Genomic DNA, 17,467 nt, shown 5'->3' on the forward strand with positions numbered 1-17,467 from the left:
TTTGGGAATAAAAATTTACGTCCACTCTATTCCGTAATAACTAAGCGTAATAATATATTTTTACAACCATTAATAACCAACTGACGTAGATAATATAATAGAGCTTATGATTCTTGTCTTGACATTCGAAGAAGATTAACTAACTGAAGGAAGCCAAAAACAAGATACATCGATTAATTTTCCATGAAATTTTCATTTCGCTATCCGTAAAATACACCCTTTTAAATTATAATTTGTCTAAAACCAAGGCTGAGAATACGAAATTTTATGAAAATAAGCTCTGCAAATGATTGGGTTTCAGATAATTAAAAGAAAATGTCCCACAAGTCTTTATTGCCTCGTTTTATGGCATAATTATACCGCTTTATAATATTCCAAGAAAATTATGTTTTTGGAAGTATTTATTACGAAAATTAGGAGATATCCGCCACCTGCAGGATGTATTAGAACTCAGCTGTTTAATAACGAAAAATTAAATTAAGTTAGTGGGGTCATATTATAATTTGCATTTAGACTTATTAAACCTTAATAAGTTTAGTAAATGCCATCTTAAATTACATTTATTTATAATGAAAAGTCATTTTATAGATGTAATGGATAACGTTAAATATAACTTTAGATTGTTTTGACGATTAAGTTTTATGGAGGTACTAGGTAAGATTAAGCGCTTATTAAATAACAAACAGGGATATAAACCGATTGTATTGTCATTCGTAGAAAATTACAACAGTGAAATTCGTCGGAAAACATGTTTGTAAAAATCGCGTTGATGTAGTCTGCCGTTTTGCAATAAAAGCTTTAGTTGATTACCATTCACGTAAGGTAATGTAATGAAAAATGTGTGATACTACGACGTGAAGGCAATGGGATAGAAATGGGTTCGCGCCTGCGGACCTGTATCCAAAGATCAAAAGCGTTCAGTCGAGCTGTAGGCACACAGCGCGCTACTCGATCGCGCGAATTTTGCAATGACATTACGTAAATGACATGTCGTTTCCCGCGCGTTTTGACATAAGTGTTGCGTTCAATAGTTGAAGTGTTTAAAAATAATTTATTTATTTAATCCGTTAAGCAGTGGCTGTGTTTTAGTGAATGGAAGTTATTTTTATTAGTTTTAATTTTGTGAAGGAGAACAAAAGGTGAGTGAAAAAAAATTCAATCATTGAAATATTGACGTTGATAAAATTTTGCGTCTCTCACTTAATAACTAAAAAAATCTTTAATTCTATAAATAACTTTGCATGCATAAGGCCTTAGGATTTTGTCAAAGAGTCATTTAAAAAAAACAGATACCAACATCCGTCTTCCCACTATTTTAATATTTTCCCGGATCAATAACAGTGATTCATGTGAATCAAAACCAAAATCTATTTTGAAATTGCTTTCTTTATTACGACGCCGTTATTCGACGCATTCTGTATTTTTAATAAGAATCCGTTTCAATAACACTTTGATCGATTGCTTTCATCTGTTTCTAAATCCATATTGACATATTATTATTAATCCGAAAGAAGCTTTGTCCTTCTCATCGAATAATTTATCGGATTTGATGAATGTAGAGATTCAAGGTTCAAAAATATATACTTAAAATAATAAAGGGATCTTTTTCTCTGAACAAACGCGTCAAAATTTATTGGCGAAAGGATGAGCCACATATTGCTAAATGTAAGAACAAAAACAAATAGGTTATATGCATAAAAACAGTGCAACCATCTGTTGACGAGAAATCACTAAAACATCCATATTTCCTTATATAAAACTTAAAAAAATTGGTAAAGTGAAAACATGCACAATTTTGAAATATTTGTAATGTGTTCTCTTGCGGGAATAAATAGGTGTTAATAACCTTTATCGAATCAGCTCATTCTTGCTCAGTTTAAAAGCTCTAGTACTTTCTATATCGCAAATCTCAATGTACCTAAGTATGCTGCAAATGCAATACGTTAGAAAACTAAGAACTTTACCTATTATATTTTCGAAGTTTACACAATTGAATAAGTTAATAAATGCAGTGGTTTATTAATTGAAATTTGCATATCAAAATAAATAATAAGGTAAGTTCAACATTTTTTGCATAATTTATAGGTATATTATGTCTATTTGTTCCGGATAATCTCTTAAACGGCAAGACCGATATCAAGAGGCTTCCACTGGCAGATTGTTAAGCTAATTTGTTTTTATTAATGAATAAGGGTTGCCCTCACCCTGTTTAGGGTAAATTGGGGTAACCAACTGAAAAATACCACTTGAAGCAGACGAAGTCAAGGGTGTCAGATAGTTGTATTAAATTTTAATGTAGTTACAATATAAAAATAATGTACACTTGTGCAGGTAGTTCTATCGCAGATTATTATTAATGAAATAGTAACGTTTCTACTTATACTTGTATTTTTGTAATGCTGTTTTTTGTAAGGAATAAACACGCTCGAAATTCTTGACCGATAATTTAAGCAATACCTAGATATGTAGTAATTAAAAAGTTTTGAAAAAGAAATAAAACAATTATGGAAAAAGCATTAAAAGATTTTGGCGACATCATAAAAGCATTACAAATATGTTTCAAGTACATACACAAAGGGTAGATATAACAATAATATGGTGAAAATGAAGACTGAAGGAGTAGCTTACCGCCCGCGGCTTCACGTGGGTACAATTGAAAATATAGCATGACAGACGTTATACATATATTCATCCGGTGGCTGTAGTCATCTGGGATTTATTTTTTTCTGTATAAAAAGCTGACGACCTAACCCAATATTGGATTTATTTTTAAGATTTTAATGATCCATCCATGATACATCCACCGTTCTTCGACACAGACGGAAAGTAATATCTATAGTTGATTTGGCATCAGATATATCCAAACAGAAAGTAGTTGATTTTGAATATTAAGGATATAAATCCTACTACTATTATAAAGGCGAAAGTTAGTAAGTATGGATGTATGGATGTTTGTTACTCTTTCACGCAAATACTACTGAACCGATTACAATGAAATTTAGCGCACATATAGAGGGTAGGACCTCTAGGGTAACCTAACATGGATTAACACATAGGATAGGTTTTATCCCGGAAATCCCACGGGAACGGGAACTATGCGGGTTTTCCTTTGAAAACGAGGGCGAAGCCGCGGGCGGAAATCTAGTTATAACATAATCGATTCAAATACAAAATTGAATTACAATTTTCTCTATCAGTTGCCCCACATATTGCTTCATCACATTAAGATTCCGCTAACACAAACGCATTCGCCATCCATACGTCCCGAATCTGTGTTTATTTTAGGATATCATTATATTATGTACCTACCTATAACACAATACGACATAAAGCATAATTTTCTCCAAAAGAAGCGTTGTGCGCGTGTGACCTTGTACGTGCGTATCGTACCATTGTCAACCATAACGAATATTATGTTATAGAGTACATAGTCTATGGTAACTTCCGTATCTAGAACGTTGGCTTTATGAAGTGTGTTATGTAATAAAAAGAGGTTTGTCCAAGTGGCAAGGTTGAACTGTAGTGGAGAAATTTGAGAAGAAATTTCATATATATGTATTTCATATAGGTACATAATAAATCTTTACTAATAATATAAAGCTGAAGAGTTTGTTTGTCTGTTTGAACGCGCTAATCTCAGAAAAATTATTTCGGTGTTAGATAACCCATTTATCAAGGAAGGCTATAGGCTAGGTATATAATATCATCACGCTAAGACCAACAGGAGCGGAGCAATGTGGGTGAAACCGCGGGGTGCAGCTAGTATTGTATAAAATACGTTTACCTATACTATACATTTATACAGAATGGGTTATGTATACGGTTCACTGCTTACTGAATTTAAAAGAAAACAATCCAATCTACAATTCGAACAAATCAACATAAACATACACAAGGAATCTATTAGTTTAAAAATAATTAATTATCCGTTAACGGATTGATGTGTAAAATCTATTAGATTGTAATTTTAATCGAAGCTGTTGAAATTTGTTACTGTCGAATTTGAGTTAAATATCTGTAAACTTTTAAGTAACGAAGATGCCTTTCAAGTTGTAAAAGCTTAACGTATTAAAAGAACTTTGTTAACTTCATTTGGAAAGTTCGGTCTTACTAATTGCTGGTATTAGTTACAATGTAATCTAATAGAGAAGATGCTCTGTCAATACGATACGATTAGAATTCATTGTTAATTATATTAAAGTTAAATTTATTAGGGCGAGCGCGAAAACTATCGTCAAAGTATTCGTAGCGTCATCGAGAAATTTGTATAGCAATTTGATGAACTTATCACGTTATAGAAAACAAAACACCAACACAAATGAAGTTAAGTGTCCGTTTGTATACATGGCTGGAACAAACCAACACATATAAACATGTTTGACTTCCTCCGATTGTCAGTTGGTACTGAAATTAACGGACTAGGGGACTTTTACTGGATGGTAGCTTAAACTTGGAACAATTTTCATGTAATTTTAGGGACTAAAACTTTATGCGTTTATAGTTCTGCTCGTGCTCTGTTACATATAAAATATAAAACACATAAAGAAGAAGTAAACTTGTGAGAATATATAGAAATGAAAAAGCTTGTTAACCTGGTCCCCAATAAAATAATCCTCTTGTTTTGCTTTTCCCTCCGATTGAAATATATCAAGCATAATATTCTTTGACGTTTCGCTTTTCCTTATACGAGTCAGTTTATGACGGCAGTTATATCGTGGTGAAACAATATATCCTGTCGCTTTTCCTCTCTCCGAAAGGTTTAGACGTAATCCACCTTTGATTCGACATAACTTGGACAGACATTGGCCAATTTTGGGTGTGATAGGTTGACAATAATAGAATTGTCACATCATCAGAGATAGGATATTGGCCGCTTTTAAATGTAGGATATGTTTTGATGTTTATACATCTATATTTAGTCTACTCAGATTAGAATGACTAGATATAGAGAATTATAGACATGTGTAAGAGTGATCTATATAATAAAAATTAATCACGAAATGTGTACGTAAGCGCAAAACTCGTGAACGGCTGAACCAATTTCGTTTCATTATTTTTTTTAAATATTTATTGCACTACGATGGTGGTTCTTATGGAGAGAAAACGTAAACATGTACCACGAGCGAAGCTGGGGCGGGCCGTTAGTTAAGCATAAAATAATTCAAATAAAGCAAATAAGTAAACTACAATAATTAAACAACTGCGTAGATATAAAGTTGAAAACAACACAGACTTTGCCGTTTCCTTCAAACGGGAACTTTTCGTCTCTATTCAAATTACTTACAACTTACAATTTGCAATTTAAACGTAAGCAAACCCGAGTGATCTTTTACTATTAGTTTTGTATATTCCAAGGTTAGAGCATACATCTTTGGCTTATTATAATTACTTAAAAAACGAACATTTCCTCTGAAGAAAAACAGCTAGTTCAAGGAAAAATGACATATCCTAAATGACATAATATTCGGTCAACGAAGCGTACTGGATTTGCTTCGAACCAATTTTGCTCTATGTGGATTCGTGTGAACGTGTTCCAAAGTGGATAGTTTCTGATATAATAACCATATTTTAGTGATCTAGTATTCGTAGAAGAGACTACGTATCACTGATTGCGGGATCAATTTAAAACCGAACAGGATTTTCTCGCGTGGCATGAAATTTCGGTAATTCTGATGGTACATTCTTCTCTAGGACAATTGGTTAGTAAACCTTGGTTTTTTAAGGAAAACCTCGGAACTCTTAATGAAAGCTGGACACTGTGACTGATAGAATACGTGGATTTTCGGTTAACGCATTAATATTCTATTCCAAAAGAGTATTAACGTAAGCTATAACAGTCTTCAAACACATAAATAGACGCATAATGATTAGCGGAAAATGTGAAATACATTCTAAAATTATACTTATTGGAGTATTTTATGTGGCAAGGGAATACGAGCGCCAATTGGATATATTTTACCTTCATAAGATCTCGTTTCGATATAAATTGTAGCTATTTCTGTAATAGGAAAGCTAGGCGATATAAAAATCTTTATGCAATTATATTAATCGTATAAAATTGTTAGTAAGCAAGTAATTAACATTGAACAACAAGTTTTAAGAAGTTCCATTACTGTTATTAATTTAGCGGTTTATTATAAAAATGAGTCCATATAATTACGTTTTTCATTTTTAGTAATTGAATATTTTTAGTAATTATTTTACTTAAGTACCTACTTTATATCTATTTTATCATATCCAACAAATTTTATATGATTTTTTTTACAATCTTGCGACCTAATATCAGTAACGTAACCTATTTACGGCTCTATCCATTTTCGATAATGTAACAGTGCGTATCTATCGAATCCTACCAAAGAACGGCCATCTTATGTACACAAAGCAATTCATTTTCATTCACTCAATATGTTAATATTACAAAAAAAGGACTTGTAGGAAGATGTACGTCCTATTGGTTTAGTAACTGGTTGTTAACTTGTTGCTTTGTTGGGTCGTCAATCTTTGCAGAAGAAAAAGATTTGTCAATGTCTATTCAATGCTTATTTCTCTTGATTGCAGTGATTTTTATACAATGTTTGTTTGTAATAATATAGTCAGTAGTATTGCAACACATCAAGACATCCTAAAATTTAGGATGTCTTGATGTGTTGTTTAGGACCGAAATAGTTCCGGCTAAGAGCGTATACGCACTATGCGGGTAGCCGCATTGCGGGTAGCCGTCCGGCTGACCGCAAGCACAATTATGTACGTAATATTCATTTCTATGCGCACTGTGCGGTCTGCGGTAGCCGCATCGCAGTGCGCATAGAAATGAATATTACGTACATAATTGTGCTTGCGGGTAGCCGTCCGGCTGACCGCAATGCGGCTACCCGCATAGTGCGTATACGCTCTAACTGTCTAAATGCCTCTTGAATGATGAAGATGCAACAGGTTACTATAATAAGTTAATAACGCTATAATATAAATTATAATTAAATAGAAGTTTAAGAATCACGACTTTGGACGTGACCCTTATCGGATGCTCTCTGAAGTATAATAATTTCAGTTTAAACTAGTGCACATTATCATTTACTGTCAGAAGTTTTAATGGGGTACAATGATTTATGTTTGGGAAATTGACCTTTGAACTTACGAAGATTAGCAAGGAGCTACTAATCTTATAAAAATTAAACTTTTAGCTTCTTTAGATCAATATGTACATGCTCATCTCCTATATTATATCACACAGGCTATGTCTAGTAAGAGAGCCAGAGACTCATATCTAAAATTGTATAAACAAAAGGTCAAATAAAGATTTATTTATTTATTTATATTATATTAATGTCACTGTAAAATTGTAAACATTATTATATTAAAAATGTATTAGAACAAGCAAATGTTACGGATCACAATTTTTCAACAGTTTACAAACTCCCAAGTTTTTAATCTAACAGCGACGTATAAAAACTTATATTTTCTGTCTGACTCAGTTTGAAATGAGGTCACGTAAATAAAAGTTTTATTGTGTTAAGAAGAGATAATATGTCCTGTTACATTTCAAATCAAAAGCCTCGTTATGACGTTTGAAGCTTTAAAGCTTAGATTAAGGATTGGTCTCCAAGACCAATCCTTAATCTAAGCTTTAAAGGTTTTATATGCTCATATAAGCGTTATTTGTATGAGCATTTTTGTATTAACTCATTTCAAGTTTTATAGAAAACTAGCTTTCCGCCCGCGGCTTCGCCCGCTTTGTTATGTACCAAAACCTTCCTCTTGAATCACTCTATCTATTAAAAAAACCGCATCAAAATCCGTTGCGTTGTTTTAAAGATTTAAGCATACATAGGGACATAGGGACAGAGAAAGCGACTTTGTTTTATACTATGTAGTGATAAAAAGAGTACAATAATTGGAATTAAAACTAAATATGTGGTGAAAAATAATAATAACATTAGTTTCTTTATTTATATCAGGTATGTATTAGTTCAGAAAATAGAGAGCACGGTGGAGATTTTCATCAAAGCTCTATTTTGATGTTTATCTAAGAAGGGCTCTCTAACTTCGTATTAAGAAAAGGATTTCAAGTGTTAAAGAGCTTCACGTGTATTTTACTCACGTGTGCACTCTTGGAATTCAACAAGGCATTCTTGAGCCTTGAATCCACTTGAGCATGCTCAGGCGAATGAGCGGCTCATTTGGCCGAGCCGCTCAAGTGGGGACGCCTGAGCATGCTCGGGCCGCGCGTGCTCAGGCGTCTCCACTTGAGCGGCTCGGCCAAATGAGCCGCTCATTCGCCTGAGCATGCTCAAGTGGATTCAAGGCTTTAGTAGAAACGTTTGGATGTAAAATATTCTCATATTTGTACGTGAAATTGAGTATATAGTATATTGTATGAAAGCGTCTTATAATAAGCAAACAATTATTTTATCAGAAGATATTTGGACATAATTGGATAGCATTTTTCAGCTTTTCCTATCATGTAGGATTTGAAATTTTTAGAAACGAATACAACTGACTTCTAATTTTCTTGATTCGACTAAATCAGAGAAAACATAAAAATTACGTTTTACCCTCATTCGAAAACGTGATCTCATCACCTGGAGCCGATCAAGCCAACAAAATAATATATAGCCGAATAAATTCCGCTCATTGAAATCCTATAGAAAAAAAATTGGAAGTAGCCGTAAAAATAGTTTTTCGTTTTTTTAACCAGAAACTAAAACAATATTATTAATGAATAGTAAAGTTGGTTGATGAATAAAATATAATTTGTTCGGGACAGCATTAACTGAAGAGATTTCAGACCTAGTCTATCAGACTTCAATAGTGGCTCGGTCTCTAGCTTCAAATATATTCTGTGTATAAATGCCGACATGTGCCGGCTGGATAAAGGGATTTCACTCGATAAGCTTCACTAATAAACAATATGTATTCCAAACGTATTTTTTCGTGCAAAGTATAATTTTCAAAGAGTTTATTCAAATTTGTTTACAGATTAAAACTTTTTATTCCCACACACAACAATAATAACGTATGAATATAAAAAGGTTATAATTTTAGAATTGTGAAAAGCAGTCTGAAACCTGACTGGGTATCTAAAAAGTACAAGCAAGTATTAAGATTATTTTGTAATTATAACTAGTAGGTATTGATAAGAATACTTTTTATTTACTTGAATGGAACTTGCGTTCATAGGGAAGGAAAACCTACCGGAGGTGATTATATCATATATTTTTTAAGTTTTCTTTTTTATAGCAAATTAAAACTTTAGGTTCAAATATACTTTTATAAACTGTAGTGTGATTATTAAGCTTTATTACGTGTTTAAGTTATATTCTTTCCTTTTGGTAAACTACATCTCTATGGATAAAGCAATGAAATCGAAATCAAATATACATATATTGTTAATTAGATTACATAGCAAATATACAAGGAATGTACACCGTAAATTGAAATCAGGGGAGGATTTCTGTAGGAACCGATAAGCGGACTCCATTACAAATACTAATATGGCTTAATAGCGAGCTTTTGTGTGAGATAAAGGGAATATTATATGTGTATTTACTGAGGGATCAAATAATCTAACGGGATTGTACAGCCGATATATTAACGCTGTAGGAAAAAACGTTTCTAAATTGGATGTATGCTACTATAAATATAATGATTTTTATTAATTTAATAATCAAAGTATTAATTCAAGTCCTGTTGTATCACATGTGATGTTTTTTAAATAAAATAAAATAAATAAATAAATAAACATATACCTATAATATATATCATCTATATCTATATCTAAGATTACTTACCGTACTTACCGTACTTACCGTACCGTAATTTAAAAATTAAGCAATGTTTTCTTCGAATCTTATGTTGAATTCATCATCAATGTCTGAGCAGATTACCTTGTCGTAACCGAAGAATAAATTATGAAATAATAAAACAATAGGTACACCAAAAATGGATCCGTTTTGATAGTTGCCAAATACATAGAACATAGTAAGAACCCAATCATTTACCTTCTGTATTTTTTTCGTATATTTTTCTCAGCGATAAGTCTATGGCTCTCCACTTGTCAATATCATAAACAATACTGTAAGTGACATGTAACCGATACAATATATATATAAAAACAGATACCTATATTTTAGCTTCAATGTCAACCATCCCATTATTTGCTTCATTACAATAGGTGTTAAGGAGTTGTTTTAATAATAAATCTATACTAATCCTGTAATTTATATAGATTCTAGGACACTAACATTAAAATATTATTTATTAATTGCCTTACTTATTTAACTGTGGAATGAATCACAATGTCCTTCATTTTTTAACGAGCTTCGAGCATTAGTTTCTTTTTTTTTAATTAAATAACCACTTTTCGAACACGACGTTCGATGTTTTGATACAGCCTGATTTTAAAAGCAATGAGCATATTGCCATATTATTATACCGAGCAAAAGCTCGAACGCGGTTGACGCTACGATGTCCTATTTCAAAATGTTCTAAAAAGTGTGTGCCTTAAATTTATTTGAACGTTCTAACAAAGTAATGTTGCTGGAAAATGCAGACTTGCTATGACCATTGCGTCGAACATTCGCATGAACATTACATTACATGGAAATGGTTTTGGGAACTGAGCTTTTAACTGTATTATTCCATTCGTTATAAAATAACATAGAGAAGCTTGAGAAAATGATCAAGTATTTATATAAATGTTACGTTTATAACTAACTTTATAAAGAATACAAGAAAACCAAAAAAAAATGAGAAAAATAAAGGTGGATATTTAGTTAATGTCATATTTTGAAACGTTAACGGTGCGATAAGGAAACCCTTAACATAAAATTATGTTATTTTAATCAAAATGCATTGAAATCGTCAGAATAATATTACTTTTGTGAAGATAAATTAAGGCCTCTCATTTTAAGCCACCCTTACATCTGGTACTGACACTTGAAATGCATTAGGGATCTAATGAGTTAAACTTTATTGGATACTAAGCTTACCTTCCGCGCCCCCTTTGTCGAAAACATAATAAATTATATGCGAAAACCTTTCTCGAGAATCACTCTATTAACTTAAAAAAAAAACACATAAAAATCTTTTCTGTAGTTTTATAGATTTAATCATACTAGAGACAGACAGCGATAGCGATTTTGTTTTACACTAAGTGGTGATTTTCTGTTCAACATTGGGCTATGTTATTAATTTAAAAGATATATTCAAGACCGTAATCTTAAACTTCTGGATTCGAAATATTGGATAAATGTTCGTTTTCTTTTGACTTTTACACTAAAACAGCAAATTCAGTTGATTTATTGTATGTAAATAGGTTGTGTGATTTAAGACGACGAGAAAACGGGTTCAAAAGTTAAGAAGTAGGTATTTTTAAGTGTCCCTCTATATTAATTAGCCAAATCCATTGTGAATAACTTTAGTATATAAAAAATATCCATAATCAATCAACTTTAGCCATACTACAATAAATATGAAGTGTAAATAGTATTCAAAGAAATATTTTTAATATAATATGTACATTGTACATTCATACGTCCTAATATGACAGGAATTTAATATTTCTTTACGTAAAGAGAGTAATCTTATAAGGTATGAAATGTTATGCACAGCGATTTTAGATCCTCCTGCTAGAGAGGATTTGTCAATATGACATTTTAAATATTAAATTGCTGGCGAGAAAAATTGAAAAACGCCAACACGAATTGTGGAAATACACTAAAGTTTCGACTTTCGATTTGCTTTCCATGAAATATTTTGAGGTGAAAGTTGAGAGTAAAATTTCAAAGCCGCGTTATGGCAATATCGTCATGTAATGGAGTAAACGAAGATTTTGGTATCTTTCAATCTGTATGCTCGGCACTCACGCTGTTTTATTATTGTTTCAAAATGCTTGTCTATAAACCTGGTATGTTATATATGAATATCTTATATATACACTAGAATATGTATGTACACTACTGCATAATAGTTTAGAATTTAGATACCTGTTAAACTATTATGCAGTATGTTAGGTATTCGTTACGTATTCACCTACACTCGTCAATTCGTGGAAGAGTTGGTATGTATTAGTTAACATAATAGATTTCGTGAGATAAACTTTAGGGCTCCTGTTTGTACGTTTACGTTAAACTCGTTTCGTTCGTTCGTGTTTATATACCATAAAATGAGATTAATAAATCTAAAAGCCTTTAAACCACTGTTGAAAGTAGGAGTACTTGGAAATAGATTGTATAGGTACCTACAATTACTTATAACATGTAGGTATTGTATTATATTATATTGATCAACATTTTAAAGTGCTTGCTACGTTTTAATTATTATTTACCATAGTTATTTACTTATTGTAGTAGTAGCTCTCCTTACATTTCACGGTTTATTTATTTTCGTAAAGGATTCGACGTTCGTAGGATGTTTGTAATACGAAGATTTACAAAAGTTAATAATTCAATGTGACAAATAACAATTGTTTACTTCATTGAGCTTCGTAGAAGAAAATTATTATAAAGTATCATTATATTCATATTTTATGATTTATCTTCTCAATTAATTTAAGCAGTAAAGTAAGTACTTTTTAACTTCGTTTATAAAATCGTACAAATGCGTTTTCTTGAATACTGACCATATCAAAATAAGATTAAATTATACGACACATAAAAATCAAATCCATGTATTCTTTCAAGATGTTTAATACCAAGTCGTATACTTCTCAAACTATTATATCACCCGTATTCATTAGAAAGAGTCCAAAAAGACCTTGCTTTGACATTGATGTATTTACATTTGAAACCCATTACAGTATAGCCTACGTCCAATACAAGTAAGTTGATGAAGACTAATGCATTTTCCATGTTTCTCTCCAATCTTTCAATGTATACAGGTCTCTGGACACGGTGGTGAATTATGAAAAATAGCCCTTCAGTTGAAATATGGTTCACAGACATTTTTATTTGAGTAAAAGTTCTAGATTCCAATTTAACACAGAATATTCCCCTTTATCGCATTTTATTTGTTAATTACTAGTTCTGTTTGTCCATCTTATTATGTTACGTAGTAACTATGTAGAAATGTGTAGTAGTTATTCAGTCAAGCATTATATAGGACTAGCTTTCCGCCTGCGGCTTCGCCCGCGTTTTTAAAGAAAAACCCGCATAGTTCCCGTTCCCGTGGGATTTCATGGATAAAACCTAGCCTATATTACTCGTGGATATTGTAGCTTTTGAATGGTGAAAGAATTTTTAAAATCGGTCCAGTAGTTTATGAGCCTATTCATTACAATCAAACAAACAAAGTTTTCTTTATAATATTAGTGTAGATAAGGTTCAGGATAAAAGGATGCCTATGTGCTAATTAGCGTTGCTTACTAATTAACGTTTACGTAACGCTATTTAACATTACTCTATAATTGAACTATATTTTAAGTATTTTTTGCTGATTATTGCCACTTTTTTTAAAGGTTTGTTAAATAAGGTTGGGTCGCCTAAGATCGGACGCATATGCCGAAAATTTTATACGTACTGTATTTTTTATTTTATTTCTCATGATTCGATGTCGTTTTTCTGTTGCGGTCAACTGTAAATTGATGACAAAAAAATATTGTTTAACCCATAATTTTTTGGTTTGCGTAGATGCTATCTATCTAAGCAAATTTAGAGCCTAAAAAGCAGACTTTTTTCGACTTACCATAGTGAAGAAAATAACAGTTCGGCCGAAGATCGGACTATGTAGTATCTTCACTTCTATGCGTTTAATAATAATGTTAACATTAGGAAAACATCCGGACTTACGTCCATACATTGAGCATCAATGATTGAGTCAGGAAATTCCTCAAAAAATTTGACAAAGAAGTTTTTTTTTATTGCGTTTTTTTAGTCCGGTCTTCCCTCCTCATCCTAATTAAGTTTCTCAAACTTTTATCCTCCGTGTTCTAGGACTAAATAATGAAAATGTACCTAAGGTCTGATAGTCATAGCGTCATTGGATAGTTAAATATATTAAAAGTTAATAATTATTGCGCATTATTGCATAAGGGGCAGTCAAGAGCTAAACTTCGGTCCGATCTTCGGCATTGGGAGGGAAGATCGGATCTTGGGTTGTGAACGTCCTAGGCGTAATCAAAGTATACAGATGGAAAGAGGATTCGCTAATTCTGCCCCAAAATAATTAATTACATTATTTCAATGAAAGTACTCTCCACAATGAGCCATCAAAATTTTGTAGGTAAGATCGGATCGACGATTTTCGCCACAAAATACACCTTTTCTGCTGAATCACCTGTGTACACGTCCCGTCTGGTCGCTGGCCGGCCGCAGAGTGAAGAGAGGGGCAGAACAAAATGGCGGATCTAGTAGTGTTGGTAGCAGTAGAGAATATTGCCTAGTTTGCGAGTTATTCCATGCATCCGATCTTATGTCACATCCGATCTTAGGCGACCCAACCTTAATTTCCTGTTACTAGAATTACATCAACGTTGGTTAAAATCATTTTGATTTATTTAGTAAATAATTATAAGAACATAAAATATATTGTACGAGAAAAAGCATAACCAAAACTGCGTAGAATATTGAAGGAAAATTGAAAGGTATAATTTAAAACAACGTGTATTTTGAACGCAAAGTTTTGTAATAAAAAGTTGTGCAGATAAACGAGACAAAATAACTTAAAGTCAAAAGTGGAGCTCGGAGAGAGCGTATCGATTGTATGTATTTAATTTCATTTCTTATAACATATCTAAGAAATCTATACTAATATTATAAAGCTGAAGAGTTTGTTTGTTTGTTTTAACACGCTAATATCAGGAACTACCGGTACGATTTGAAAAATTTTTTCGGTGTTAAATAGCCCATTTATCGAGAAGGGCTATAGGCTATATTATATCATCACGCTAAGGCCAACAAGAGCGGAGCACTGCGGGTAAAACTGCGGGGCACAGCTAGTATTAAACACATAGCTTCGATCTAATAAAGGATGCAAATAAAGGAATAGCAATTTTAGGTGTTTTCTATACAGACAGAATAATTAGGCAAAGCCTATTCATCCCTATAGAGACTTACTTGGGGACTTTCCTAATTAAATTTTGACGTTAATTTTGTTGGCTAACAAATTGCCTATGTTAAAATATTATAAATTATTCAAATATTGATTATGTTTATTAAATATGTATTCAGAATTGATAACTCTATTCATATTACATTTGAAATCCACAAATGTTTAATCAAGTATTATTTGCATATAGCTAATTAATGAAACAAGATCTCCATTAATATTATATTCATATCATGGAATTAGGTCATTTAAATATAGTTACTCCTGTTTAAATATAGGCTTATAGGCCAAATACAGTATTTTGTTAAATGAGTGTTTTTATACTTTTGTCTATTAACCCGTTTTGTCCCTACAATATACTATTGTCATTAATGAGATCAATAATCAATTAATATAAGAATGTTTTTAACAATAAAATACCTACAATTATTTTCAATTAACAATTGAAATGGAAATACAGCTACATTTCCGCTGAGCGTTACATATAAAAGCATAGTAGCAATACACTCCGTAGCTGTTTCGTAGAAACATTGAATGTAGCTCGTAGCGTTCGTTGTAGCAAATATTCGATGTTATTTACTCGATACTGTTATTACTTATTACCTAGATTGTGTTATTACATACAATTACCATACAGAATTCTTGTTGAGTCTGCTGTTGTCTATCGTGTAATAAGTGATATCATAATATTTTGCTACACAGTCTACGAAAAGTATTCTAACATGTAAAGGTTAATCCTTAATATCTATTTACAAATAAAAGTTCTACGAAATTGTCATATAGAGAGTGATGGGACAAATCGATAAACGCCAATAATAATTAATCTAAAAGCTACATGAATAAAAATAAGTACAATTAGTAAAAAATTCATCAAGCGTTTCATAATCCTCTCGGTCAGACAGTATACATTTTACGCCTTACATTTACCACATGGTAACAGCATGCAAGCGTAACCTTATTACTAAAGAAGATTACCTCACTCGCACTTTATTCGGCATTAGTTTGCTTTTCTCCACCATTAAACACTACAGCTGTTCTCCTTACACATAAAAAGGTTTTATAAAGAAATCCTCAATTGTACTAAATCCGAACATCTAATTGTTTCTCGACGGTCACAAGGATTTTTACGAGCTCAATACCGATTGCTTCGAGGAATGGCGGCTTTAAGTGAATTGATACAGCAATTTAAATACATTAGTCTTTGTAAGGGTCTGTTCTAGTTTTTAGATAGTGAAAGCTATTTTATTTTCGTTTGAACTAGTTATTTTTGCGTACCTTTAAGCGTTATTATAATCGTTATTATGTAATATTATTAATTCGTTTGAATTAGGTAACTCAGTGTACGATTACCTATTCGTATTTCATATTTTATCTCATTACACTCAGTTTAAATAACGTAATAAAATGGCGATGAATCGATCCTATTCTGATAAATTGGTTCGCATGGTAAAAATATTTTTCATGTATGTAGGAAAGATACAATTAATATATAAACATAAAAGACATTTTACTTAAGGTTCTACACGTCTTAAGAAATAACAAAGAAATTTTAACATCCAGAGTGCTCCGTATATCAAAATATGCATTTAAAATAAACGAGCAGTTGAAGTGGATTTTAAAATACCTTTATGTTGAAAGTTACCCACGAAGTTATTCAAAGTAGCAATATTTATCCAGTTATATTATATTATTCATATTTTTATGTAAATGTTGTTTAGTCTCTCTGTGGGGTTAAATTTTATTATTTCTAACTAAGCACATACAACAAGCTGTCGTGATGAAAAACATTGTTTAATCATAGGTTACCATATTATGTTTATTGTTTCTATCATAATACAGTTATTAAATTTATGACATGATTTGAAATAGCATAATGATTATTACTTTTTCTAATACGACGTAACATTTGTAGACTGGGGTAGAAGCCTTTGCAAATAATGAAAAGATAAAAAAAATCGCAGTCGGATGAAACCCATTAGAAAAGGAGGGGAATATGATAAAAATGTAAGGAAAAATAAATTACGGTCAATCCGAGTTCGGGAAGCGGGAGGGGGGAGCTTTTATGAGAAAAAAATGGTTTCTCTCGATTTCCGACAAAACTACAGGTTCTATAGAAAAAAGTTCAATGGCAAAGTTGTAGGTAATTAAAAGTTCTACAACTTTTGTATTCACAATTTTTTCACATAACCTAAAAATTTAGGTGAAAAATTCAAAAAACCAAGTTTTTGGTCTTTTATTTCTATCTACTTCAAAATTTATTTTTTTTCTACGAAATTTGGTGGAAACTTACTTTATTATGTCCCAAATACACTGTAATTTATTTGATTGAAAATATTTATTTTTTCGCCTTATTTTGAATGAATACCAAAAAAACAACCTAATTTTCAATCGAAAAGTCACCCGTCAAAATATCAGCTTTTTTCAA

The 17,467-nt window shown here is 31.8% G+C and overlaps 1 protein-coding gene across 2 annotated transcripts in view; it reads right to left on the reverse strand.

The window, feature by feature from the left end:
- The window catches only part of LOC149478027 (odorant receptor 85b-like), a 54,420-nt gene that overhangs the window by 14,935 nt on the left and 22,018 nt on the right, over positions 1 to 17,467 (reverse strand). The gene's annotated exons all lie outside the window — the stretch shown is intronic.

Source organism: Colias philodice, chromosome 23 (assembly GCF_061535455.1).
Source record: "Colias philodice isolate Cphi_HAF_F1 chromosome 23, ilColPhil1 Martin Lab GWU primary, whole genome shotgun sequence".
NCBI classification, from domain to species: Eukaryota; Metazoa; Arthropoda; class Insecta; order Lepidoptera; family Pieridae; genus Colias; species Colias philodice.